This window comes from Helianthus annuus, chromosome 5, assembly GCF_002127325.2.
Source record: "Helianthus annuus cultivar XRQ/B chromosome 5, HanXRQr2.0-SUNRISE, whole genome shotgun sequence".
In the NCBI taxonomy this organism is placed as follows: domain Eukaryota; kingdom Viridiplantae; phylum Streptophyta; class Magnoliopsida; order Asterales; family Asteraceae; genus Helianthus; species Helianthus annuus.
Window position 1 is genome coordinate 128,885,423 of NC_035437.2, and position 26,689 is coordinate 128,912,111.

The window sequence follows — 26,689 nt, forward strand, 5'->3', positions numbered from 1 at the left end:
TTGATTTGATTAGACGTTGAGGATAAACCGGTATTAAAAGCTCTTGTGTCCTTGGACGACCTCGGTATCTTACCAACACTATACTACGTCCACGATGGGTGCACTTGCCCATATATGTGTTTAGTGTTAGTGAATATCGTGTTTTATAAATTTAAAACTTGGTTAAAAGTGAAAAAAAGGGCTTAAATATACATCAAAAATATATACACATCGACACACATCAAGTTTTTGGCGCCGTTGCCGGGGACACAAGGATTTTAAGAAAGTTAGGAATCAGCGGCCTAATCATATTTTTATTTTTCTTTAATTTTTAGGATTTTTTTTAGTTTTTCAGCTTCTGCAGAGCTCAACACGGGGCCGTGCCTGCTGAACACGCCCCGTGCTCAATCATTGGAACTGGCAATCCTGTTTTAAGTCAGACAGTAGGCTGAACACGGGGCCGTGTCCACTCAACACGCCCCCGTGCCCAAGATTCAGTTGCTGAAAACAGAACCGTTAGATCCCGGCGGTTGGTAATTTCTGACACAAACATGAGTGATAGTAATTCTTTTTACTTTCGGCACTCTTATGGTTTGTGGTGTCGAATATGTGGAGGCGAACATGAGGAATTAAAATGTTATTTTCTCACTTATAGGCCCCACTATATAGACCCACCGATTCCTTATAACCTTAAAAGGGGCGAAAGTAAAAATAAGCACTATTTCTCCCTCGAATGCGCCCAGCCAGATATTCTAGGAGAAATGCTCCTTGACGAGTTATTTCAACTAGAAGAACTACTTCTCAATTGGTCAAAAGAACTTAGGAAGGATTTTTTAGATCCATCCCAAGATGATGACCATGAGGAAATGTTGGAACCGCATTCCGACAACCTCGTTGCTCCCGAAAATACCTTCTTACCTAGAAAAGACGTGGACGATAGTCGTCCCTGTGCCGATTGTGCCGTGAAGGACTCCCCATCGACCTCGTTCGGTGCATACATAGACCTGAGCGATTCGGCATACACCTTCTTTAACGAGAGCCCGGGAAAGGGTTGGACTTGTCCACCTAGAATGAAAATAGGAATTACCCTCACCGACAACCTCTTGCGTTCTCGCCTTAGTATAGGACAATTAAGGTATCTTAGGCACTTTGGGGTTGTTCCAACAAGTCAAGAGCCACCCGATATAGATTAGCTCCTTAGTAGAGACAAAACTTCATAAAACAGCTTTCAGACACGGGGCCGTGCCCGGCCAACACGCCCCCGTGTCCACCACAAGATTCCCTTCTGATCAGAACGTCAGAATACGGACAAACTGTGTCAGAATTTTATCTGAACACGGGGCCGTGTCCAGCGGACACGGGGCCGTGTCCAGCAGGCTGTCGTTTTCTATAAATGCAGCCAAAAATCCTGCACATTTGGACCAACTTGGGACAGAGATTTGAAGGAATCTTCTCTCAAACAATCCTAGGTAAGTCTAAAAGAAGTTTCCAACAACCCATCTTGTCCTTTCCTCTTCTAGACATTTCCTTCTTCTTCATCTTTCTTCAAGAACTACCATAAAAAGTTTGAATTTTCAATCTTTGTGGTAGGAAACAATGAGTTTTGATCATGGAATCTTGGTAAAAACATGTTATGTAACATTGTTTAGAGTTATTTACTGTCAAAAAGCTTGCATAAACTCAGGAAATAACTTAAAAACCCAAGATTCCTTGCTCCAAAATTCTGCAGAAAGATGAACACGGGGCCGTGCTCAATGAGCACGGGGCCGTGTCCAGAAACTGTTTCGTCATATAAACTGCTTTTGGTTTATTTTTCGTAGAATGGCGAGTGAAAACAGCGAAACATCATCCGTTCATTCCTCAAACAGCCGAAGGGGAAGGAGGCCCTCCGTTGAAGCTACACTTGTGCACTACGTGATAGCACTGAGGGAAGCTCTCGACGAAATGACGTTAGTAGAGGAGGTCCTCATTGACCGTATTAACGATTTTACAATGGGACTTGAAAGCAGCTTCCAAGAGATTAACCTTTTGCACCAAAGGTTAAACATTTTGGTAGCACCTCCTATGGAACCAGTCCTTCCACAACAAGACTGGAACTTGGCACTCGGTGTTAACAACCCTACCGGGTGGGGAGACTTTCCCGCAGAACCTCCGATGGAAAACCCACAAGAAGTTCCAGCGGAAGTTGAAACTCCTCAAACTAATGCGAACGAGCCCTCTTTTCTCCTTCCAAGGGAGGTAGAGGAGTGGCTTGCCGACATATGAGGAGAACCACACCCGGAAGTAGGAGTTCTACAAAGCCTTATCTAACCAAGATTAGTAGCTTCTTGGAAATTTTGCAAAATTAAAATAAAACATAGGGCTAGAACTCCATAAGTTTAATATTTATGTAATTTTTATCTTTATCTTTATGTAATGTCTCTCTATGATTAGTAATGTTATGATGGTTTTTAAGATTGATGGTTGTTTTGAGAATAAAACACACTCATGGTGGTAATGGATGAAAAAGGGAACGAGAAAAATGGAACCATGCAAGAAGAATAGAGCAACCCGACAAAAATCTCCATCACAGAAGGCTCAACACGGGCCGTGCCCAACCAACACGGCCCCGTGCTGAGCCCCCTGCAGAAAATCACCCAGTTCAGGTAACTGGACACGGGTCGTGTTCAGTGGACACGCCCCCGTGTCCAGGCTTCTGTTTCAATGCTCTAATTTTTGTTACTGGCACTTGACCACGGGGCCGTGCCCGGTCAACACGGGGCCATGTCCAGGATGCCAGTAACACAAAACTTTGCTTTTAAACCCACTTTTACACATTCTAATCAACCAAAAACTTTATTTTTGGACACATTGAGGACAATGTGTAATTTAAGTGTGGGGGGGATGCTAAAACCTTGAAATTTTGCAAAATCCTAAACACAAGCCTTACACAAAACTCTATTGGAACCGCTAAACACCCCAAATTTTTTCAAAAACTTTTTCATTTTTTTTATTTACTTGTCTTAGTTTAAGTTGGGAATAACAAGTTCTAAAAAGGTTATATTTTTACAAGTTTACAACCGATAGCGTCGTGATAAAAAAAGAACCAAAATAAGAAAATTATGAAAGGGCATAACAAGTCTAGTTAAAAATTCGATTATATATACTTGATCACATTAAAAACCCATTCCCACAAAAGTGAGTTTTGAGCTTTTATTGAGCACAAAAATATACATATTTAGATTAAATGCTCATTTTTCGTTTCTTGTGTGAATAGCCGCTCGGTTCTTACAAATCTAGAACTTGCCACGACGATACATTCCCGGTCCTTACCAACTTAAACCCAAGTAAGTAAATGATGGAGGCATTAGGACTAACCATTTTTCTTTCAAAACCATTATTTTTCATTTTTTTTACCTACCCAAAATCCCCCTAGATAGCCCCGTTGAGCCTAAACCTTTCATTTCATTACCCCAAAACCCTTTTTACCCACCAAAAACCTTTTTATTTTTCACCCTTTATTTTAGTAACAAGCTCGGTTTTTTCGTAAACTCGCCTTTTCATGTGAAAAAAAAATGATGATGAAGTCAAAAACAAACAAAAGCTATAAAAAAAAAGCTTGTTTGGAGAAATACTTCAAAATAAAAAGTCACTAAAAACAAGGTATTTTACGAAAACCGACGCTTTTTACGATTTTCGCCCTTTTTACTAACCACTAACCCAACCACCCACCTTTAACCCAAGCCTAACCCTTCACCCAAAAGTCCTCTTGATATTTACAAAGGTAAAAAGTTAAAAAGGAGGAGGATTGATTGCTTGGCAAGCCTATGGAAGGCGTAAGTTCCGTGCCGCTCTCGAGTGATTCACTAAAATATACACCTTCGGCCGAGTGTTGAGTGATCTCCCGTGAGGTATGTGAACTTGTATATAAATGGAATTTTAATAAGGCATGCTATGCCCAAATAAGTAATTTATCTTATGAAACGTTCAAAATAAATCATAACGAATAGGATTGTAAATAAATAAAAATAAAACTTACAAAGACCTTGGATTCCCGACACTCTAGGACAAGCTAAAAACTTCTCTTCTACCTATTCCATTTGGGAGTGTAAGCCACATTTAAAGAGTTTTGCTTGAGGACAAGCAAAAGTTCAAGTGTGGGGTATTTGATGGGTGTAAAATGCAACATATAAATCACATCAATTAAGGCATAAAACTAACCCTTTTTAAGTACTAATGTTGGAAAAAGAGTGTTTTTGTCTTCCTTTTGTATTTTCAGGATGAAATGAGCTCAAAATCACAAAAGAAGCAAAAAGACAACTAATTCTACCATAAATACAAGAAAAGGAACAAAAGTAGACTGCCCGGACCCTCAACGGCACCTCCCAAAGCAAAGGAGAAGAAACAGATTCTGAACACGCCCCGTGTCCAGCGAACACGGGGGCGTGCCCAGGAAGCAGCAGAAAAGACAAACCAGTAGAAGCTTCCATTGCCCACCACGGGGCCGTGTCCAGCGGGCACGGGGGCGTGGTGAAAGTACAGCAGGCGCATTAATTGTAATTCGCAATTACAATTAATGAAGAGAGAGAATGTCAGACGGGCACGGGGCCGTGTCCAGCGGACACGGGGCCGTGTCCAGCCTTCTGTTCAGCCTATAAATAGAGTAGCTTGGCTTCATTCTCTCTCATCCCTTGGCACACCGCCTCTCTCACACTTCATCCACCACCCACCACCACCATAACACCATCATCCACCACCATCATCCATTGTCCATCGTAGAGTGTGTGAGTCGTCTCGGGATCCAAGATTGATCGTAAGAGTTCTTGACAATCAAGGCCATGTTTGCCTAAGTCTCTTACATCACTTGGTGAAGACAAGTGTTTAGTATAATACTTTTTATTTTTAATCTTTTGCACTTTTTATTTGGTTTTGTATTAATGACTTTAATAACTAGTTACTTATGTTGAAGGTGATCTTTCCTTATCGTTTGTCCGTGGTGTCTTGGCATTATTTTACTGTCTATATAAAATAAAAGATTTTCACCATTCATATCTCCACGGTCTATATGGAGGTATGTTGGCTACCTGGTCGGGGGTTAAGGGAACGGTTTGGTAAGGGTCTTGCCCTTGTTCAGCGTTTAGAGGTCCTGCTTGGGACCTGGGTCAAATTTAGTAGGATCTCCTTCAATGCCCATAGGTATTGGATGGCGGGGATCCAAACTCTTTGACCCCCTCATAAGTTAACTACTATTAATACTATAACCCGGCTATTTAGGACTGTATCCCTGCTGACTCAGACTACTTAGCCGAGGGTAACGTCACCGCCAAAAGCGGGGCCTACCACAATTTGCATTAATAACTTAATTCATTATCTTTCAATAATCCGACCCTTTAGGATTGTATCCTTGCTGACTCAAACTACTGGGTTGAGGGTAACGTCGCCTTCAAAAGAGGGGCCTACTACAATAACTAAGATAATCTCTTAAACAAGTGCAAAAGTGCAAAAATAATCAAAGGTTATACTAATACACGTGTCGGATCCAAGTGATTCATCTTGTCTATCTGTTTTTATTTTATTTTTATTTTCAGCATTTAGTTAGTTTTTATTTTTCTTAGTTTAAAACATTTTTCTAACTTTTTGATTTGATTAGACGTTGAGGATAAACCGGTATTAAAAGCTCTTGTGTCCTTGGACGACCTCGGTATCTTACCAACACTATACTACGTCCACGATGGGTGCACTTGCCCATATGTGTGTTTAGTGTTAGTGAATATCGTGTTTTATAAATTTAAAACTTGGTTAAAAGTGTAAAAAGGGGCTTAAATATACATCAAAAATATATACACACCGACACACATCACTTAGTGTTTGGCATGAGAAAAATCCATTTGTCGCGTCATTTGGATCGTCTTTCGCGCTTATGCGCATTCCGTCGTAATTAAGCGAACATCGCGATCGCACTGTCAAATGCACCAACATACGACATATTTTTGAGCATGTTTCATGTCCACAAAGTTTAGGCATCTTTTTAGGGCCTTAAAGTTGGCTTTACGGGCCTTAGAAGTGTTGGAAATGACTTAAACATGCAACAGGGACCAAAACTACCAATTCTGAAACTCTGTGCAGATCAGACATAGCCAGGTGGCCAGCCTGAGTTTTGTCTGATCCTGATGCGGGCCGCATGGCCCCTTCAGTAACAAAAACTTTGTCTTTCTTGCAAACTTGGCCTTTCAAACACACCAAAGGGCAATGCCCTTTCACCATCTCAGGAGATAAGGGCCATTTTGAGCCACCACAACTTTGTGACAAGTGTACGCATAGGATCGTGGCACGATATTCAAGAAACGATCCTAACGGCTTTACTTTTCCTATAAATACCCCTCCCCCCTTTTTGAGTAAAACCCACAAAAATCTGATCAAGAGCTCTAAGTTGGAACCTTTGTTTCATACCTGAGCCATTTTGATCTAGATTAGCATTCGGGGACCCTCCGTAAGTATTCTTTCGTTCTTTTATTCGCTTTTCGAGTCCGAAAGTCAAAGTTTTGTTTCACTTTCTGTGTGACCATCCTATGGTCAACACGAAGTTCATGGAACTTCATAACGTGAGCGTGATCACGATGGTTATAGTCCATGGCGACTATACCTACTGATTACCACGTTATCTAGGCTCAGTGACGAGTCGTAGTTTCGGCCAAAATGCGCATTCTTGCGTATTTTGTAACCAAACTACTCGTGAGCATCAAAGCCGTTTGTTTTGATGCCAAACATGTTTTCTAAACTTAGTTAAGCATGTTCTAACATGCTTAGCTCGTCACTTTTAGTATAGTGCTTATATAGGGTCGTAAGGTAAGCGATCTAAACCATCGCTTATACTTTCGAACCCGACCCATTTGGTCGATCATTAGGATCCGACCAAACACATTAGGTGACCATAGCTATAACCTTCCGAGATTATGCGTTGTGGTCACGATGTTAGGCGTTCCAAACGCGTTCTACGCGAACGACGCGTTAAGGTAGCATAAGCTACCTAAACGGGTCGTAATGGATCGTAAGCAGTTAGGTTAGGTTTCATTTTAGTATGTAGGCTTTGTTAAACCATATTTCACGAGTCTCCATACTCGTTTGGTTTACGAACCCGCATACTATCCGATCCTTCCGATTTTGGTCCGGTATATTAATATAGCTACCTATTTGGTGTCGTTTGATATTCCGTGATCTCTAGCATTATTTGGTTATTATACAAGAACATCAAAGCAATCTCATGTGAGTACATCGAACCCCATCTTTTACTGTTTTCCAAACTATTTTGGGGTGAAACACATGTGCCTACTTGTTACTTTCATGCTTTCCATGTTTTCACATCATATACCGGCTATGTTCGTTAGTACATTATAGTACATGTTTTCATTACATTTCATGCTATGTATGCCCATTGTGTGCGTACTTAGTACATTGCTTTACATTACATTTCATGCTATGTATGCCCATTGTGTGCGTACTTAGTACATTGTTTTACATTACATTTCATGCTATGTATGCCCATTGTGTGCGTACTTAGTACATTGTTTCACAGTACATTTCATGCTATGTATGCCCATTGTGTGCGTACTTAGTAAATTGTTTTACATTACATTTCATGCTATGTATGCCCATTGTGTGCGTACTTAGTACATTGTTTTACAGTACATTTCATGCTATGTATGCCCATTGTGTGCGTACTTAGTACATTGGTTCACATTACATTTCATGCTATTTATGCCCATTGTGTGCATACTTAGTACAATTGTTTACATCACATGCCTTCATTTTGGTATCACATTTGGTTTGTTTAACATGGAACAATACATTCATTAACATTAGCTACGCCGTTCGTTAGTAGGTAGTGGTACCATAGGAATTGACAACTCCCGTTCCTGAAATCCTGGGTTTGTTTGGATTGGAAGGAATGACCGAATTCGATATACATAACTTAGATAAACCTTTAATTTGTTTAAGGGTTTATCGCCACAGTCTCAAGGCTTGAATGTATGCATTTTCACAATACCGCATAAATGTTTATATCAGTAGAGCATGCATTGTTCCACAAAACATAACGTTGATTTAAACCATGTTTTACTTCAACACCTTGTTTTGTGCATTTTACATATGGTTTAGTTGATACATCTCACTTACCATACAAGATATATTTTGGGTACACATTACATGATCTATATTGAACATAAACATTTTGACATTGATATACATACTTGGTGGTTTACATTGAACATAGACATTTCGATATGGTTTACACAATAACACTTGACAATTGGTTTATACATGAACAATTTACATGGTGGTTTGGTTTAGGTAAATGGTTAGAGTAACGTGGCGTATGTAATATGATACAAACATGGTGGATACGCCGCTGGTACTTCCTATATATAAATGCTTGTATAATATTACATATCGTAGCGTTATCTAAGTCATTTCAGTTTAGACACATTACATTTTACACAAATAACATACTCTTCACAAGACATTATTTTTACAAACAACTTATCTTATTCAACTCATTTTATTTGGTTACTCGTTTAACCTTACATTTATCTATACATACCATCTGATATTATCGTTTTTTCAAATGGTTTACAAAGCAAGACAAATTACAAGGTTCATGACTGACTGTTATTAAACATTTCTTTAAACTCAAGTCATGAATCCCATTTTCACAAAACTTATGTATCTCACAGGCATTTTTATGCTGACGTACCTACTTTCACATGTGTTTTCAGGAGCTGTTCCATAGGATGATGATCATGACACTAGGGCGGACCTGTGCCTTAGAGACTAAAAATGAAGATAGACTAGTTTAATTATGTTATGAACTTTGTATTTCCTGTTTTGAAACGATGTAACACTCATGTTTAATAAATAAAATGTAACTTTAATTTCCATGGTTATGAAACAATTAATTCTGTCCACAACACTCCCCGGCGTTTTTGCCGCGGTTGCACGTTATACGCGGCCGGGGTGTGACAGAAGAGTTGGTATCAGAGCCAATGGTTATAGGGAATTAGGTTATTAGTAATGCTTTGACCTAGACTATAACTTTCTAGGACCCTAACACAAGTTATCTTGTGTTTAGATTTTAAAACATGCACATCACATATCCTTAGGTGATAACCACAACGGGAACTTCGATTCTGAATCCGCTTTGAAAATTTATCATCTGTTCTAGGATGATTGATTACTAGGTTTTGAACCCTCTGTTATAAGGTTTTGAACCCCTTTGAATTTTCAAAATCTCGTCAAGGTTTTCGGGTTTTAATAGTGTGAACACGTGCGAACTGGAAGAGTGAATGCCTGTACCCTGAGTTTTCTGTCTAAGGCTAGAGTGTTCGTACAAATCCACATAATCAGACCAGTCACTCTTACCTGGGAACTCTTGGGGTGGGTGTTCACTTATAGGTGAACATGTCTTCGAGATACATTATTTTGACCCACTTACTTTGACTAGACATTTCGTGTCGCTTATTTGCTTTGCGATGCGTAACCACCATCTTTGCTTTTGTTGATTCTGTTTCATCTCATTCTCTTCATCCAATCATCTCACTCGTTTCCTTTCATGTTTTTCCTCTTTTAGAATGCCTCCTCGACGCGAACACCAGATAGCAACTGCCGAGCTGGCAGAAATTATTGCGCAACAGATGGCTGCTCAATTCCCAAATCTCTTTGCTCAATGGAACCAAGCCAACAACAACAACAATGGTACATGCAATTTCAAGAACTTTAACTCGGCTAAACCACTCAAGTTTAGTGGTTCTGAGGGAGCAACTGGGCTTCTTCAATGGTTCGAGAGCATCGAGAATACTTTTCGCCACGTGCAGTGTCCGGATAATCGCAAGGTCGAGTTTTCTTCAAGCGTGTTTCAGAAGAGGGCTCTTACATGGTGGAATGGGGTAATGAGAGACCGTGGTGCAGAAGTTGCTCTAGCACAGACGTGGGCTGAACTAAGAGCTCTTATGATGAGGGAATTTTGTCCTCGTCACGAGCAACGAGCATTGGAGAAAGAGTTTGATGATTTGAAGCAAGATAGTGGCGAGCACAGGGCATATACTGATAGGTTTGAGGAGCTGAGTCTACTCTGCCCGACTATGGTCGCCCCACTCGACAAGGCTATCGAAAGGTACATCGACGGCCTGCCTGACTCAGTACAAGACATTATCACTGGTAGCAATCCTACCACACTCCGTCAGGCAATCGAGTTATCAGCGACATTGACTGAGTCGCAGATTCGGAAGAATAAATTACACAGGAAGGGTGACAAGGGCAAGAAACAGTCATCTGACAAAGAAGATAGCAAGAAAGGTCAAAACAAGAATGGAAGGGATTCTGGTTCATCGAAAAGGGGAAAGAAGCGTAAGGCTTCCCAAAACTGTGCTGTCACTGCCCAAGCTAACCAGGCAGCTCCCAACCAAGCCGCACAGCCTCCAGCAAAGAAGCCCTATTCAGGAAGTGCACCTTTGTGCAATCGATGCAACAGTCACCATCAGCCGCAACATCAGTGCCGTTTCTGTACTAACTGTGGGAAGTCAGGTCATCTTGCCGATGTTTGTCGGTTTGCTCAAAATCGCGCAGTTCAGAACCCTGCTCAACAAATTGCTTAGCCTCCTGCTCAGCAACAGGGTCAGGCTGCACGACCAAACTACCTACCAGGTGCTTGTTATAACTGTGGGGATCTGACCCACTACAGAAACCGGTGCCCAAGGCTAGCAAACCAGAATCAGGCTCAGGCTCGAGGGCGAGTCTTCAACATGAATGCTCAAGAGGCACAAGCAGACAATGAAGTGGTGAACGATACGTTCTTTATTAATAATCAGCCTGCATCTGTTCTTTTTGATTCGGGTGCCGACAAGAGTTTTGTGTTATTGACTTTTGAGCCAATGCTTCACGTGTCTAGAACGAAACTAGGTAAACCTTTGACAGTAGAGGTTGCCAGTGGTGAACCCATTGTTCTTAATTCTGTTCTACGCAACTGCCAGTTGAACCTTAACGACCATATTTTTCCTATTGACCTCACACCAATGCAACTTGGAAGCTTCGACGTTATAGTGGGCATGGATTGGTTATCTAAGCATCGCGCAGAGATAGTTTGTTCTGAGAAGATTGTTCGTGTGCCGCTATCGACAGGCGAGATCCTACAGGTTCGTGGTGAGAAGCCTGCCGGTGGTCTCAAGCTCATGTCTTGCTTTAAAGCACGGAAGTATCTACGGAAGAACTATGTGGCTTTATTAGCACATGTTACAGCAAATAAAGGCAAGGGTAAGTCTATTTCAGATATTCCTGTCGTTCGGGATTATTCTGAAGTTTTTCCTGAAGAGTTACCGGGTCTACCTCTAGCACGCCAAGTCGAGTTCCGTATTGATCTCGTACCTGGTGCAAATCCCATTGCCAGAGCTCCATACCGTCTTGCACCGTCTGAGATGCAAGAATTATCTAAGCAGCTTCAGGAGCTCTCTGACAAAGGTTTTATCCGTCCTAGCTTTTCACCTTGGGGTGCTCCCGTTCTCTTTGTCAAGAAGAAGGATGGATCTTTTAGGATGTGTATCGATTATCATGAGCTTAACAAGCTTACCATCAAGAATCGATATCCCCTACCTCGCATTGATGATCTCTTTGATCAATTACAAGGCGCTTCTTATTTTTCAAAGATTGATCTACGATCTGGATACCATCAGCTTCGTGTGCATGAAGAAGACATTCCCAAGACAGCGTTCCGCACTCGTTATGGACATTATGAGTTCACAGTCTTGCCATTCGGTTTGACTAATACTCTTGCTGTTTTCATGGACTTGATGAATAGGGTCTGCAAACCTTATTTGGATAAGTTCATCATCGTTTTCATTGATGACATTTTGATATATTCTAAGACGCGAGCTGATCATGAGAAACATCTTCGTCTTACTTTGGAACTCCTAAAGAAAGAGCAACTTTTCGCCAAATTCTCCAAGTGTGAATTCTGGCTTAAAGAAGTTCAATTCTTAGGACACATTGTCAACGAACAAGGTATTCATGTAGATCCCTCCAAGATCAGTGCGATTAAGGATTGGGATACACCTACTACTCCTACTGAAGTTCGTTCTTTTCTTGGACTAGCGGGTTATTACCGCCGCTTCATTGAAAACTTCTCAAAGATTGCATTTCCGCTAACTGCTCTAACTCAGAAGGAAAAACCGTTTGATTGGGGAATCAAGCAAGAGGAAGCGTTTCTGACTTTGAAACAAAAACTTTGCGACGCGCCTGTTCTAACTTTGCCCGAGGGAAATGATGATTTCGTCGTTTATTGCGACGCATCTAAATTAGGTCTTGGCTGCGTCCTGATGCAAAGGAACAAAGTCATAGCATACGCATCGAGACAGTTGAAGATACATGAGAAGAACTACACCACTCATGATCTTGAGTTGGGTGCAGTTGTCTTCGCTCTCAAAATCTGGAGACACTATTTGTACGGTACAAAATGTGTGGTTTTCACAGACCACAAAAGTCTCCAGCATATCTTCAATCAGAAAGAACTCAACATGAGGCAGCGACGTTGGGTGGAGCTTCTAAACGACTATGACTGCGAAATTCGCTACCATCCTGGTAAGGCGGATGTCGTGGCTGATGCTTTGAGTCACAAGGAACATACTAAGCTTCATTGTGTTCGTGTCCAATCTGTTATTCAAGCTCAATCCGATATCCAAGCCCGTATTTCTCAGGCTCAACAAGCTTGTGTTCCACAAGGTTTGATGGATAAGGAATTTCCTTATCACATAACTCCTACTTTAGAACTGAAGGACAATGGATCATATTACTTCATGGACCGCTTGTGGGTCCCGAGCCAAGATAATCTTCATACCCTGCTTATGGATGAAGCCCATAAGTCTCGTTATTCTATTCATCCTGGCTCAGATAAGATGTATAAGGATCTTCGTATTCAGTATTAGTGGCCTGGTATGAAGAAAGACATTGCCTTATACGTATCCAAATGCCTTACTTGTCTTAAGGTTAAGGCTGAACATCAGCGTCCTTCCGGATTATTGGAGCAACCAGAGATCCCAGTTTGGAAATGGGAAAACATTACTATGGATCTCATTACTAAACTCCCGCGCACAAAGAAAGGTCACGATGCCATCTGGATAGTCGTTGATCGTCTTACCAAGTCAGCGCATTTCTTGCCAATCCGTGAGGATTTTTCTGCTGACAAACTTGCTCAAATCTACGTGGATGAAATTGTAGCTCGACATGGTGTTCCTTTAAACATCATTTCTGACAGAGATGCTCGTTTCACTTCTCATTTTTGGAGAACCATGCAATCTGCTATGGGGTCCCAACTCAATCTGAGCACAGCTTATCATCCACAAACGGATGGCCAATCTGAAAGAACAATCCAGACACTGGAGGATATGCTTAGAGCTTGTGTGATCGATTTTTGTGGTAGTTGGGATTCACATCTTCCATTGATTGAATTCTCCTACAACAACAGTTATCACTCTAGCATCAACATGGCTCCTTTCGAGGCTCTCTATGGTCGAAAATGTCGTTCACCAGTCTGCTGGAATGAGATCGGCGAGGCCCAACTTACTGGACCTGCCCTCATTTTAGAGACAACAGATAAGGTTAAGAAAGTTCGTGATAACCTTCAGACAGCTAGAAGCCGTCAAAAGAGTTACGCGGACCTAAAACGCAAGCCCTTGGATTTTCAAGTCGATGATCGTCTATTACTTAAGGTCTCACCTTGGAAAGGTGTGATCAGATTTGGAAAGAAAGGAAAACTTGCACCTAGATACGTTGGACCATTCAAGATCGTCAAAAGAATCGGTAAGGTAGCCTACAGACTTGAGTTACCTCCTGAACTTGGAAATGTTCATCCAACTTTTCACGTGTCCAATCTCAAGAGGTGTTTAACTGATGAGAACCTCCACATACCGCTTGACGAAATTCGTGTTGATAAAACACTGAAATTTGTTGAGAAACCGGTAGAAATCATGGAACGTGAAGTCAAGTGGCTTAAACGCAAGCGCATTCCTTTGGTCAAGGTTCGCTGGGAATCTAAACGTGGACCCGAGTTTACTTGGGAACGTGAAGATCAAATGAAGGCGAAATATCCGCATTTTTTTCCACGAGTTTACTCTAAATAAATTTCGGGACGAAATTTCCACAAGTAGGGGAGACTGTAACATTTGTGCTTGTAATCATTATGAACAATTCAATTATCAATAAAAGAATGTTATTTGATCCCAATGTTTGTTTGGTTGTGTTTTACATTTTTCATGTTTTGACTTTTGTTCAATTTCAAACTCTACATCGCTTTCTGGAGAATTATACGCAAACTGGTGCGTAAACGTACTCAGTTTAATGCGACAAATACTCCGGAACATCAACGTAAACTCAACATACCTTAAATAACCTTTACATAACTTAGAAATAAGTTTTGAAGGCTTTGGTATGGCAAAAACAAGTTAATTCGCTTACAGGGACTAAACTTGACAAACTGTGAAAGTATGCCAATTTGAACTGTAACGAACATTCCAGAACATGTCCATAAGTTAAACATACCATAAATATCCTTTACATAGCTTAGAAATAGGCTTTGAGGGGTTTGGTATGCTAAAATAAACTTTTGGATCATTCAGGGACTAAAAGTGTCAAAAAGTGCACAAGTTTGCACTTTCGCGCATAACTTACGTTCTGAATACATCCGGACATCCAAAAATTTATTTAAGCATTATAATATTATGCCTTAGTGTTTGGCATGATAAAAATCCATTCGTCGCGTCATTTGGATCGTCTTTCGCGCTTATGCGCATTCCGTCGTAATTAAGCGAACATCGCGATCGTACGGCCAAACGAACCAACATCCGACATATTTTTGAGCATGTTTCATGTCCACAAAGTTTAGGCATCATTTTAGGGCCTTAAAGTTGGCTTTACAGGCCTTAGAAGTGTCGGAAATGGCTTAAACATGCAACAGGGACCAAAACTGCCAATTCTGAAACTTTGTGCAGATCAGACATAGCCAGGCGGCCCGCCTGAGTTTTGTCTGATCCTGATGCGGGCCGCATGGCCCCTTCAGTAACAAAAACTTTGTCTTTCTTGCAAACTTGGCCTTTCAAACACACCAAAGGGCAATGCCCTTTCACCATCTCAGGAGATAAGGGCCATTTTGAGCCACCACAACTTTGTGACAAGTGTACGCATAGGATCGTGGCACGATATTCAAGAAATGATCCTAACGGCTTTACTTTTCCTATAAATACCCCCCCCTTTTTGAGTAAAACCCACAAAAATCTTGATCAAGAGCTCTAAGATGGAACCTTTGTTTCATACCTGAGCCATTTTGATCTAGATTAGCATTCGGGGACCCTCCGTAAGTATTCTTTCGTTCTTTTATTCGCTTTTCGAGTCCGAAAGTCAAAGTTTTGTTTGACTTTCTGTGTGACCAGCCTATGGTCAACACGAAGTTCATGGAACTTCATAGCGTGAGCGTGATCACGATGGTTATAGTCCATGGCTACTATACCTACTGATTACCACGTTATCTAAGCTCAGTGACGAGTCGTAGTTTCGGCCAAAATTCGCATTCTTGCGTATTTTGTAACCAAACTACTTGTGAGCATCAAAGCCGTTTGTTTTGATGCCAAACCTGTTTTCTAAACTTAGTTAAGCATGTTCTAACATGCTTAGCTCGTCACTTTTAGTATAGTGCTTATATAGGGTCGTAAGGTAAGCGATCTAAACCATCGCTTATACTTTCGAACCCGACCCATTTGGTCGATCATTAGGATCCGACCAAACACATTAGGTGACCATAGCTATAAACTTCCGAGGTTATGCCTTGTGGTCACGATGTTAGGCGTTCCAAACGCGTTCTACGCGAACGACGCGTTAAGGTAGCATAAGCTACCTAAACGGGTCGTAATGGATCGTAAGCACTTAGGTTAGGTTTCATTTTAGTATGTAGGCTTTGTTAAACCATATTTCACGAGTCTCCATACTCGTTTGGTTTACCAAACCGCATACTATCCGATCCTTCCGATTTTGGTCTGGTATATTAATATAGCTACCTATTAGGTGTCGTTTGATATTCCGTGATCTCTAGCATTATTTGGTTATTATACAAGAACATCAAAGCAATCTCAGGTGAGTACATCGAACCCCATCTTTTACTGTTTTCCAAACTGTTTTGGGGTGAAACACATGTGCCTACTTGTTACTTTCATGCTTTCCATGTTTTCACATCATATACCGGCTATGTTCGTTAGTACATTATAGTACATGTTTTCATTACATTTCATGCTATGTATGCCCATTGTGTGCGTACTTAGTACATTGCTTTACATTACATTTCATGCTATGTATGCCCATTGTGTGCGTACTTAGTACATTGTTTCACAATACATTTCATGCTATGTATGCCCATTGTGTGCGTACTTAGTACATTGTTTCACAGTACATTTCATGCTATGTATGCCCATTGTGTGCGTACTTAGTACATTGTTTTACATTACATTTCATGCTATGTATGCCCATTGTGTGCGTACTTAGTACATTGTTTTACAGTACATTTCATGCTATGTATGCCCATTGTGTGCGTACTTAGTACATTGGTTCACATTACATTTCATGCTATTTATGCCCATTGTGTGCATACTTAGTACAATTGTTTACATCACATGCCTTCATTTTGGTATCACATTTGGTTTGTTTAACATGGAACAATACATTCATTAACATTAGCTACGCCGTTCGTTAGTAGGTAGTGGTACCATAGGAATTGACAACTCCCGTTCCTGAAATCCTGGGTTTGTTTGGATTAGAAGGAATGACCGAATTCGATATACATAACTTAGATAAACCTTTAATTTGTTTAAGGGTTTATCGCCACAGTCTCAAGGCTTGAATGTATGCATTTTCACAATACCGCATAAATGTTTATATCAGTAGAGCATGCATTGTTCCACAAAACATAACGTTGATTTAAACCATGTTTTACTTCAACACCTTGTTTTGTGCATTTTACATATGGTTTAGTTGATACATCTCACTTACCATACAAGATATATTTTGGGTACACATTACATGATCTATATTGAACATAAACATTTTGACATTGATTTACATACTTGGTGGTTTACATTGAACATAGACATTTCGATATGGTTTACACAATAACACTTGACAATTGGTTTATACATGAACAATTTACATGGTGGTTTGGCTTGGGTAAATGGTTAGAGTAACGTGGCGTATGTAATATGATACAAACATGGTGGATACGCTGCTGGTACTTCCTATATATAAATGCTTGTATAATATTACATATCGTAGCGTTATCTAAGTCATTTCAGTTTAGACACATTACATTTTACACAAATAACATATTCTTCACAAGACATTATTTTTACAAACAACTTATCTTATTCAACTCATTTTACTTGGTTACTCGTTTAACCTTACACTTATCTATACATACAATCTGATATTATCGTTTTGTCAAATGGTTTACAAAGCAAGACAAATTACAAGGTTCATGACTGACTGTTATTAAACATTTCTTTAAACTCAAGTCATGAATCCCATTTTCACAAAACCTATGTATCTCACAGGCATTTTTATGCTGACGTACCTACTTTCACATGTGTTTTCAGGAGCTGTTCCATAGGATGATGATCATGACACTAGGGCGGACCTGTGCCTTAGAGACTAAAAATGAAGATAGACTAGTTTAGTTATGTTATGAACTTTGTATTTCCTGTTTTGAAACGATGTAACACTCATGTTTAATAAATAAAATGTAACTTTAATTTCCATGGTTATGAAACAATTAATTCTGTCCACAACACTCCCCGGCGTTTCCGCCGCGGTTGCACGTTATACGCGGCCGTGGTGTGACATCTCTTACTTTCTTCCTTTTCTTTCTCAATTTGTCTTTCTGCCCCTGTGAAAGTTTTATTTTCTGTTTTTTCTTTTTCTTTTCATTGGGCTTTTCTTCGATTTTGACTGATTTCTTTATTTGTCCATGAGACTCAACGCTCGATCTTCTCTTTGATCTCATTGGGCAATCTCTGGCAATATGTCCTTTGATTTGACAGTCATAGCATCTTCTTGTCTCAAAACTCTGACTCTGGCAGTTAACAGCAATGTGTCCTTGATAACCACATGTGTAACACACTCTGTTATCATACCTTTCCCCATTTTCATTCCACACACTTAGATCATAACATTGATTTGCTTTGTGGTAGTCCGGTCTCCTCTTGTATCCTTGATTTGAATTTTGAGCACTGTGGTCAAACCTGCACCACTTATTACCAACTTTTTGTGAGTTTTGATTTTCAAAATTTTGTGATTTTTCATAATGATTGGATGATTGAACTGATGATCTTTTATTTTCATTTTGAAAATTTTTTGAATTTTTAACTTTTTGTTTTTGTTCTACATTCTTCTTAACAGGTTTTTGCTTTAAGTATTCACCTATTTCAGTAGAGTGTAAAACAGTATCTTTAAATTTTTCTTTTAATTCCAAAAATATTTTTCTTTTCTCATTTTCATCATCAGTTTTATCATCACAATCTTCAATTATGACTTTGTCATAATTTGTGAAATTGTCACTTATTGGAGCTGAATTGATCGGTTTTGGACAGACAAGATCTGGTATTGATGACGAGGTCACAAAACCTTTTAATTTCTTTTCTAACTCGTCAATTTTATTTCGAGCACATTCGGCTTCTTTTTCAAGTCGAATGATCTTCTCAAGGTGAGAATTTATTGAAATTTATTTTTCAATATTATTAGTGCCAAAAATAGATTTTTCATTTTCTAAAATTTTTATTTGATTTTGAAATTCTGTTTCTTTTTCTTTCAAAACTTTGTTTCCCAACTTTATCCTAGAAACATCTTTGTTTTCATTTTTAATTTTTTTAAAATCTTTTTCAATTTTCAACTTTTCATTTTCTAAAATTTCTATTTTATTTTGAAATTCATTTTCATTTTCTTTTAATTTTTTGTTTTCCAATGTCAAAGTCACCACATCCTTCAAGAGTTTAACATTGTCTGCTTCAGATTTTTCACACTTTGAGCACACAACTTCACATTTTGAACTTTCATCTTTCTCTTTTTTGTTGGTGCAGTTGTCTGTCGACTACATCTTAGTTCGAGTCTTAGGTTAGGGCTATTTGTATTATGCACAGAAATCGAGAAATCATGTTTCAGACATGGTTCCGCTTATGTGTCATAGGTAGAGGTTCCGCTTGAATGTTATCATATAGTTCTGCTTATCTGTCATGTAGGTTCGCTTATATGGACATGTCCATATAAGCGAAACCCCATGTCTATATATAGGTGGTCTTATAAGCGGAACTAGGTAGCAGTTGTGTGGTGTAACGGCGAAGCCCTGCCAGTTTGTCTCCAGAGCTTGTAAATTGTTAGCAGATTAATAAAAGAGACGTTACAGTGAGAAATCAAGCTAAACAAAGACTGAATCAATGTATTCCGCCTCTGATTCAGTCTGAGGACTCTTCTGATCGACTCATCAGGTCGTATAGCGATCCTACATGTGGTATCAGAGCTCAGGAGGAAGAGTTCTTACTGTTTAGCTTGTTTTTCGCTCAAAATTCTGATTTCTACACCTTCTTTTATCAGTTCAGGGAGTTTTACCGGTCAAAATTGGATCAAAGTTTCACAGATTGTGTATTATAGGACATTAACAAACCGTTGAAAATTTCGGACCAAATTACGGACTAAAAATGGGTCAAATTACCTTCGGATTAGGATCCGCTTATTCGGACAGCAGGTAGTTTTGCTTGTATGACCACCTAGTTCCGCTTTTGTGACACCAAAATCAGGTAGTTTCACTTCATATTTTGGAGGTTCCGCTTCAAAATTGAAAGTTTTTGCTTCAAGGGTCATTTGTTGAAGTTCCGCTTGAGGGTTCGCTTGAACAGACATTGTTGTTTCGCTTATACGTACATCTGGTGTTTGGTTTCGCTTATCTGACCATCTAAGGTTCCGCTTTAAGTGCATTTGAGGTTTCGCTTCAAAGGACTTGCTTGTGGTTTCGCTTTTTAGTCCATTAAGTGTTTTCGCTCATTTGAACACTACTTGTTTCGCGTTTGTGAACAACAAAAACTTGTCGGGATTATTTGAAAAATGGCAATGGTATTTGATGAACAAGAAAACTATTATTATGAGAGATTTAATAATTGGCATCAAGGGTTTATAGATGAGAGTTATAAAAGAGTGAGCAAGGATGGATGGGCAAAAAGGTTTAATATTTTGTATGTTTGAAAGATGAAACTTTGGAAGATCTAGAAACCGATATGGAGTCTTACTTAGTTACTTGAAAAATCATGAGATATATCTGTCAAATGCTGAAAAGTTAGAAAAGTTTGCAGATGCATTACCTGTTGAATGGAGTGAATGTTTGAAAAATTTAAGGCAGGATTCAAATTTTTCAAAATTACCTCTAAACAGATTCATCAGCATACTTAAAACTTATGAATCTGAAAATAGAAAGAAAAGAAAAAATATGATTAAAGTGTTGGAAAATCATTTGATGGATATGGGATTAGATGTGATTGGTAAGATGAACAGAAGGATTGTTGAATGTGTTAGGGCAAAATATGTGATGAAATACGATATCAAGAGAGGTTGTTATATAGATGAGAATGAAAATCCTCTTGATTTTGTTAAAATATTTTGTGCAGGTACATTCAGGTCCAAGGAAGAAAAAGCTTTAAATGCTGAGGAATCTGTAGAGTTTGGATCTTCAAATTCTGCATCAGTGTGCTTCAAATGTGACAGCTTCAAGACTGAGAATGACAAACTCTTGAAGGATGCGGAAAGTTTGACATCGAAAGTCAAGAAGTTGGAAGACGAGAATCAAGCTGATTTTAAACAGATTCTTATGTTGCAGGGAAATTGTGAGAAACTGAAAGCTGAAAATGACAAACTGTTGGACGGTTTGAACAGTTTGAAATCTGAAAACAAAAGTGAGAAAGAAAAGGCAAAAATTTTTGAAGAGAAGATTAAAAATTTTGAAATTGAAAAATCAAAAATTGAAAAAGAATTTCAAAATCAAATGAAAATTCTTGAAGATGGGAGAGATGTGTTTAGCAAAAATAACATTGAAAAACAAAAAATGATAAATTCCCATCTTCAGAAAATTATAAAATTGGAAAAAGAAGGTGAATGTGCTCAAAAGAAAATCAAAGATTTAGAAAAAGAGTTTGAAAGCAAAAAGAAATCTTCAGAAGAAGATGAGGATTTCTGGATTAAGCTGGAAAACAAGAATCTGAAAGCAAATGAAACGAAATTTCAAGAACAGATAAAAGTTTTGAAAAATGAAAAGTTTGTTCTTGAAAACATGAAGAATGAGAATGAATATTCAATCAAGTCTCATCTTGAAAGAATATCTCAGCTTGAAAATGAAGCTGAGAATTCCAGAAGCAAGATTGATGTACTTGAAAAGAAATTGAAAGGTTTTGTGACTGCATCAGACAGTTTGAATTTTCCCTGTCCAAAACCAATCAATTCACTTCCAATAAGTGACGATGTCACAAACTTTGACAATGTCAAAGTTGAAGATTGCGATGAGAAATCTGATGATGTAAAAGAAAAATTTCAGAACACTGTTCTACAATCGACTGAAAAGGGAGAATGCTCTAAGCAAAAACCTTTGAAGAAGAATGTGGAACAGAAACAAAAAGATAAAAATTTAAAAAATGCTCAAAAAGATAATAAAAGTTCATTAGATCGATCATCCAATTGCAATAAAAAATTACAAAAAGTAAAAAATGAGAACTCAAAAATTGTTGGTAATAAGTGGTGCAGGTTGGACCATAGTGCTCAAAAGCCAAATCCAGCAAACATGAGGAAGGAATATCACCAAGCCAAACAATGCTATGATCTGAGCGTTTGGTGTGAAGGTGGTACATGGTATGATAACAGAGTGTGTTACCGATGCGGTTATCAAGGACACATTGCTGTTAACTGCCAAGGTTGGAGTTATGAGACAAGAAGATGCTTTAACTGTCAAATCAGAGGTCACATTGCCAGAGAATGCCCAAGGAGATTGAATGAAAGATTAAGGGCTAAGTCTCAGAAATTGCCAAAGATTCCAGTCAAAGTCAAGCCCCATGAACGGAAGGTTCTAAAACCTAAAGTTCAAGAACAGACAATTCAAGAAAAGAAAGTTAAACTTTCACAGGGGCAGAAAGACAGACTGAGAAAAAAAAGGAAGAAGGCAAGAGAGTATCTCGAGAAGATCTTGTCCTCGGATTCACCAAACAGATCAAATAAGAGTTCTGATGAATCGACTCCTTCGATTGCAAAGTCAAGCAAGACGAATTCATCGGATACAAATATGAGGACGAAAGAGGAAAAGAAGAAGATGAAAGGTGTCGGCGATGAATCTGGCTCATCTAAGTCAGACAAGCCACACTCAGGCAATGATTCTGGTTCGTCAAAACCAGAGGAGCCATTGGTTGAGGTAAAAAAGGAGAATTCAGGTTTAACAATGGATGATGCAAACATTCCACCATTGTTGAACAAGAATTCGAAATCACCCAAGGACAGTCAGGCTTGGGTGAATCTGTTTAAATGAAAAACCTGACTTGCCGGAGATCCCAAGTTGGTAATCGTGGATCATGAATCGGCATCATTCTTTATCATGTTTGTATAATGTGTTTGAGAAGTTTTGCAGGACTTGCCGGAACTCCTAGGTTTGTAAATGTGGAGTAGGAGTCGGCACCTTGAGAATTCAACCAACAGATGGTAATTGGTTGAACAACAGGCTTGAGCTGTATGATTTTGATTGATACAAGTGGTTCAAATTTTGAATCAGATCAATCCTACAAGTGGTTAATCAAGGTCATTAAATTGAACTTGAGTTAACTACATGATTTGATCCCCAAATTTTACAAGTGATAAAATCAACAAAACTTATTTTCCGGAAAAACCATTCTAATTAAAACAAACTTGAGTGTTTTGAAATCATTATGGGAAAATAGTTTGTTGTGAGGGGGAGTTCTGATTGTTTACGCCAGGTGGATGGAGATTTGAAGTGATTCGATATCATGTTGTCAAACTTTGTACAGTTTGTTTCAAATTTTCTCCGAAAATCAAAATTGAAACATATTTTGATTTTAGGGGGAGTAAAATTTAAAAAAAAAATAGAAAATTTGAAAATGTCAAAAACATTGAAAAATTAAAAATGAGTTTTAGTGCGAATAGGGGAAATGGTACATCAGCTAGACTGGCACAATACGCTAAAGATTTGTAATGTATAAATGCAATTAAGAAGTCTCGCTAAAGATGTGCCGGTAGGTTTTCACAGAATTAGTAGATCAGTTTGGGATATAAACATAAATTTCACTTGCGTCTACGTGGGGAATGCCTCCAGGATATATAGGTAACCCCTGAAATCCTGTTTGAAGGGTCCCGTATTCTGAGATACTAGGTATTTATGCTCAGTGATATCTGGGGTATTATCCCGTGACTTCTGCTGTATGGAAGTACTGACCTAGTCCCCGGATAATGCTTTCTGCAAAATGCTTGAAACATAGCATCGCCCTCAGCATGCTGACGAAACAATAAAATTGATAGTCGCTGCTGTTGAAAATAAAAGATCCTCTAAAGGGGACACACCTTAAAGTCAAAGCCGTCATCTCTCTGAGTATACGGAAGTATCGACCTGAGCTCTCACTGCCCTCGCATTTAACCCCTTAACAGATATCAGCTGTGGTATACTCACCTGTAAGACTGAATACTGGGGTCTGGATACGGGAGTATATTCTGAGGTGGGACACATGTAGAGGTTTAAGTTCTAAAACACTAATTCTGTATCCCGAATAGGTTGAAAATTTTGTGAGAATTTAAGTGGATCAGAATATCGGCAATCTACGCGAATTGTTTAAAAGCTTAAAATGAATTAACAGCTTAACGGTACTTGTGTTTAGTCAGCAGCTGATATGATCCTCTTGCACGAACTCGCAAAAATATGTTTGTTCATAGTTCACTTCTGCATTTAATTTTTGCATTTATATTTTAAAAAAATCCAAAAAGATTTTCGACAACTGATGTTGGAGAGCTGAATTTCAAAATCTTAAAGGCTAAACATGATGAACAAGAGGTTTGGTTAAATTGGTTTGAAGTGTTTAATCAGATTTTGGAAAGTTGAATAGGTTTTAAATGAGAAAAATTCTTGAATATTCTTAAATGATTAGTTGATTCATTAAGTTGAATCAAATTGTGTTTGTCTGTGATAGAATGTTTGAGTTGTGCAGGTTTCTGATCCTGTTGCTACGGAAAGCTAGGAGATACATCAGAACCTGAGAAGAAGTTTAAACTGATAAAACTAGGAGTTGATTTCAATGGTGATAACGATTTCCAGACGACGATCCCAGCATGATGATAGGGGGAGTCTGATGAAAGTTAGAGCCAGAGAAAGATCCAGGTACTTAATTCCAGGAAGAGTTCCTGAAGAAGACCGATTAAGAGTGAAGAGCTGTCATGATTAATGTAACAACTGTCACTAAAATCCATAATTAGGATAGTAATTAGCTATTAAGAAAACCCTAATTGAGAAACCCAAGTAATTCTGCACTAACCCTAAAATTTCCAGAACAATCAGAATCAGGATCAGGGCCCCTAAAACTCAGGGGGGGGGCAAAACCCTAGTTACGATAATCTAAATAACTTTCTGGCCGTTTAGAATTTTATAATTTTATCAACTCAGCTAAGTTACTTAGACACAAAGCTACCTATAGAAAATAGGTGACCACTCGCGTAGCGCGACACCTATAGGGGTTACCCCTCGCGCTACGCGACAGTGTCAAATTTCATGTATAAATAGAGGAGTCTGGGACTTGAAATTCTGCGTTTGAACGACGAAGAAATTCGTCTGAGGCACGGAGTTATGCTCTGTTTACCATAATTAACACACACAAACCTCGAAACGCTGCCGCAATCAGGGTAATAACTCGATCGCTATTACGATTCAGTTTCCGGAATCAATATATCCAAAGAATGTCTAAGTGCCGCCCATATTGGGTTATGCTTTGTCGTTGTCGATAATTCGATAATGAGTTGAAGCATTGTACTTTGTCGTTGTCGATAATTCGATAATGAGTTGAAGTACTATACTTTGTCGTTTGTCGTTAATACGATAAATGAGTTGAAGTATTGCACTTGGTCATTCATTGTGAGAAATTGATCTCGGAAATTATCGTAACTGCTGTATTGATCATTAACCCAGAATTGTGTGTTTGCTATTAAACTTAGGATAAAAAGGCTAATCAGTAGACTAGACTCTGCCCAAATTGAATCAGCAGTATATCAAGGCTTATCTGTAGACTAAACCTTGCCGGTAGAAATCTGCAATGTGAGTTCATTTCTCTTTTCTCACCGTTTGTGAGTCTATACTCTTTTATCACAAGTTTTATCACCTTTTTGTGAAACAATTATATTACAAAATGCTTTCTAAAACCCTAAATGGTTACCAGTTATACTTACAGTGATTAAGTTATTATATTTTACTGGTATGGGAGGTATTATACATTATTGATTCTCATTGCTATTATCCAGAAAGTTAGCATGACCATAATTATTATATATAAATCTAAATGGCGGATACCATAACAAAGTCAAGTATACTGTATTCTATTTGTAGTCAGGTTATTATATCATATTATTACAATTAGTGAATTAACATATTTTGATAAGTTATAATAATTGACATAAAATGTCATTATTCTGAAATGCATGATTTGGTGCTAGAAATAATATATTTAACCAAGTAATAAGACATCATTATGTCCAAAGGCGCTAGCTGAAAGAATGATCAGCAGTGATATGTCCAGAGACACTAGTTGAAAGAATGATCAACAGTGTTATAATTAAAATCACTAGTTGAAAGAATGATTAACAGTGATAATGACCAGAAGCACTAGTTGAAAGAATGATCAACAGTGCCATGAATAGAATCGCTAGTTGAAAGAATGATCAACAGCGATATGACCAAAGACCTTAATGAAAAGAATGATTAACAGTGTTATGAACAAGTGATATAGTCAGAATCACTAGTTGAAAGAATGATCAACAGTGATATGACCCAGTCATAGGAATTGCCTAATGACAGATGAATTGAATAACAGTAAAGTATAGTTAATTGATTAATTCACTATTGGATGAAAGTAAACCAATGAGTGATATTATTGATGTTATATTGGAATTGCTATTATGTGACAAAATACTGATTGAGTAAGGTAAATGCAAATAAATATAAAACCTTAATACTGTAAGGTATAACAATAGATTTGTATAAAAATGGAATGAATTCACTCAGCATTCCCGCTGACAAAACCTTTTTCAAACGTGTTTCAGGTAATTATCATAAGGCTGGATACGGCACTGAAAGGCATCAAGAAATGGCTTATTAAAGAAATATTGTTTTATAAAATAAAATTTATCTTTATTAAAGCTACCATTTCAAAATAGGGAATTATCCCATTTATTTAAATCAAATCCGGTGTTTTCTAAACTCTGATATTTTTCCTAACTCACGGTCCTGATGAAAATTCCGCTGCAATGTTTTTCAAAAATAATCACCGGTACCACGGGACTGCTCACGGCACCCGATTCCGTCCAGGGTGGGTCGGGGGGTCGTGACAGAAGGTGGTATCAGAGCTAAGCCACTACTTTGATCCTATAAGTG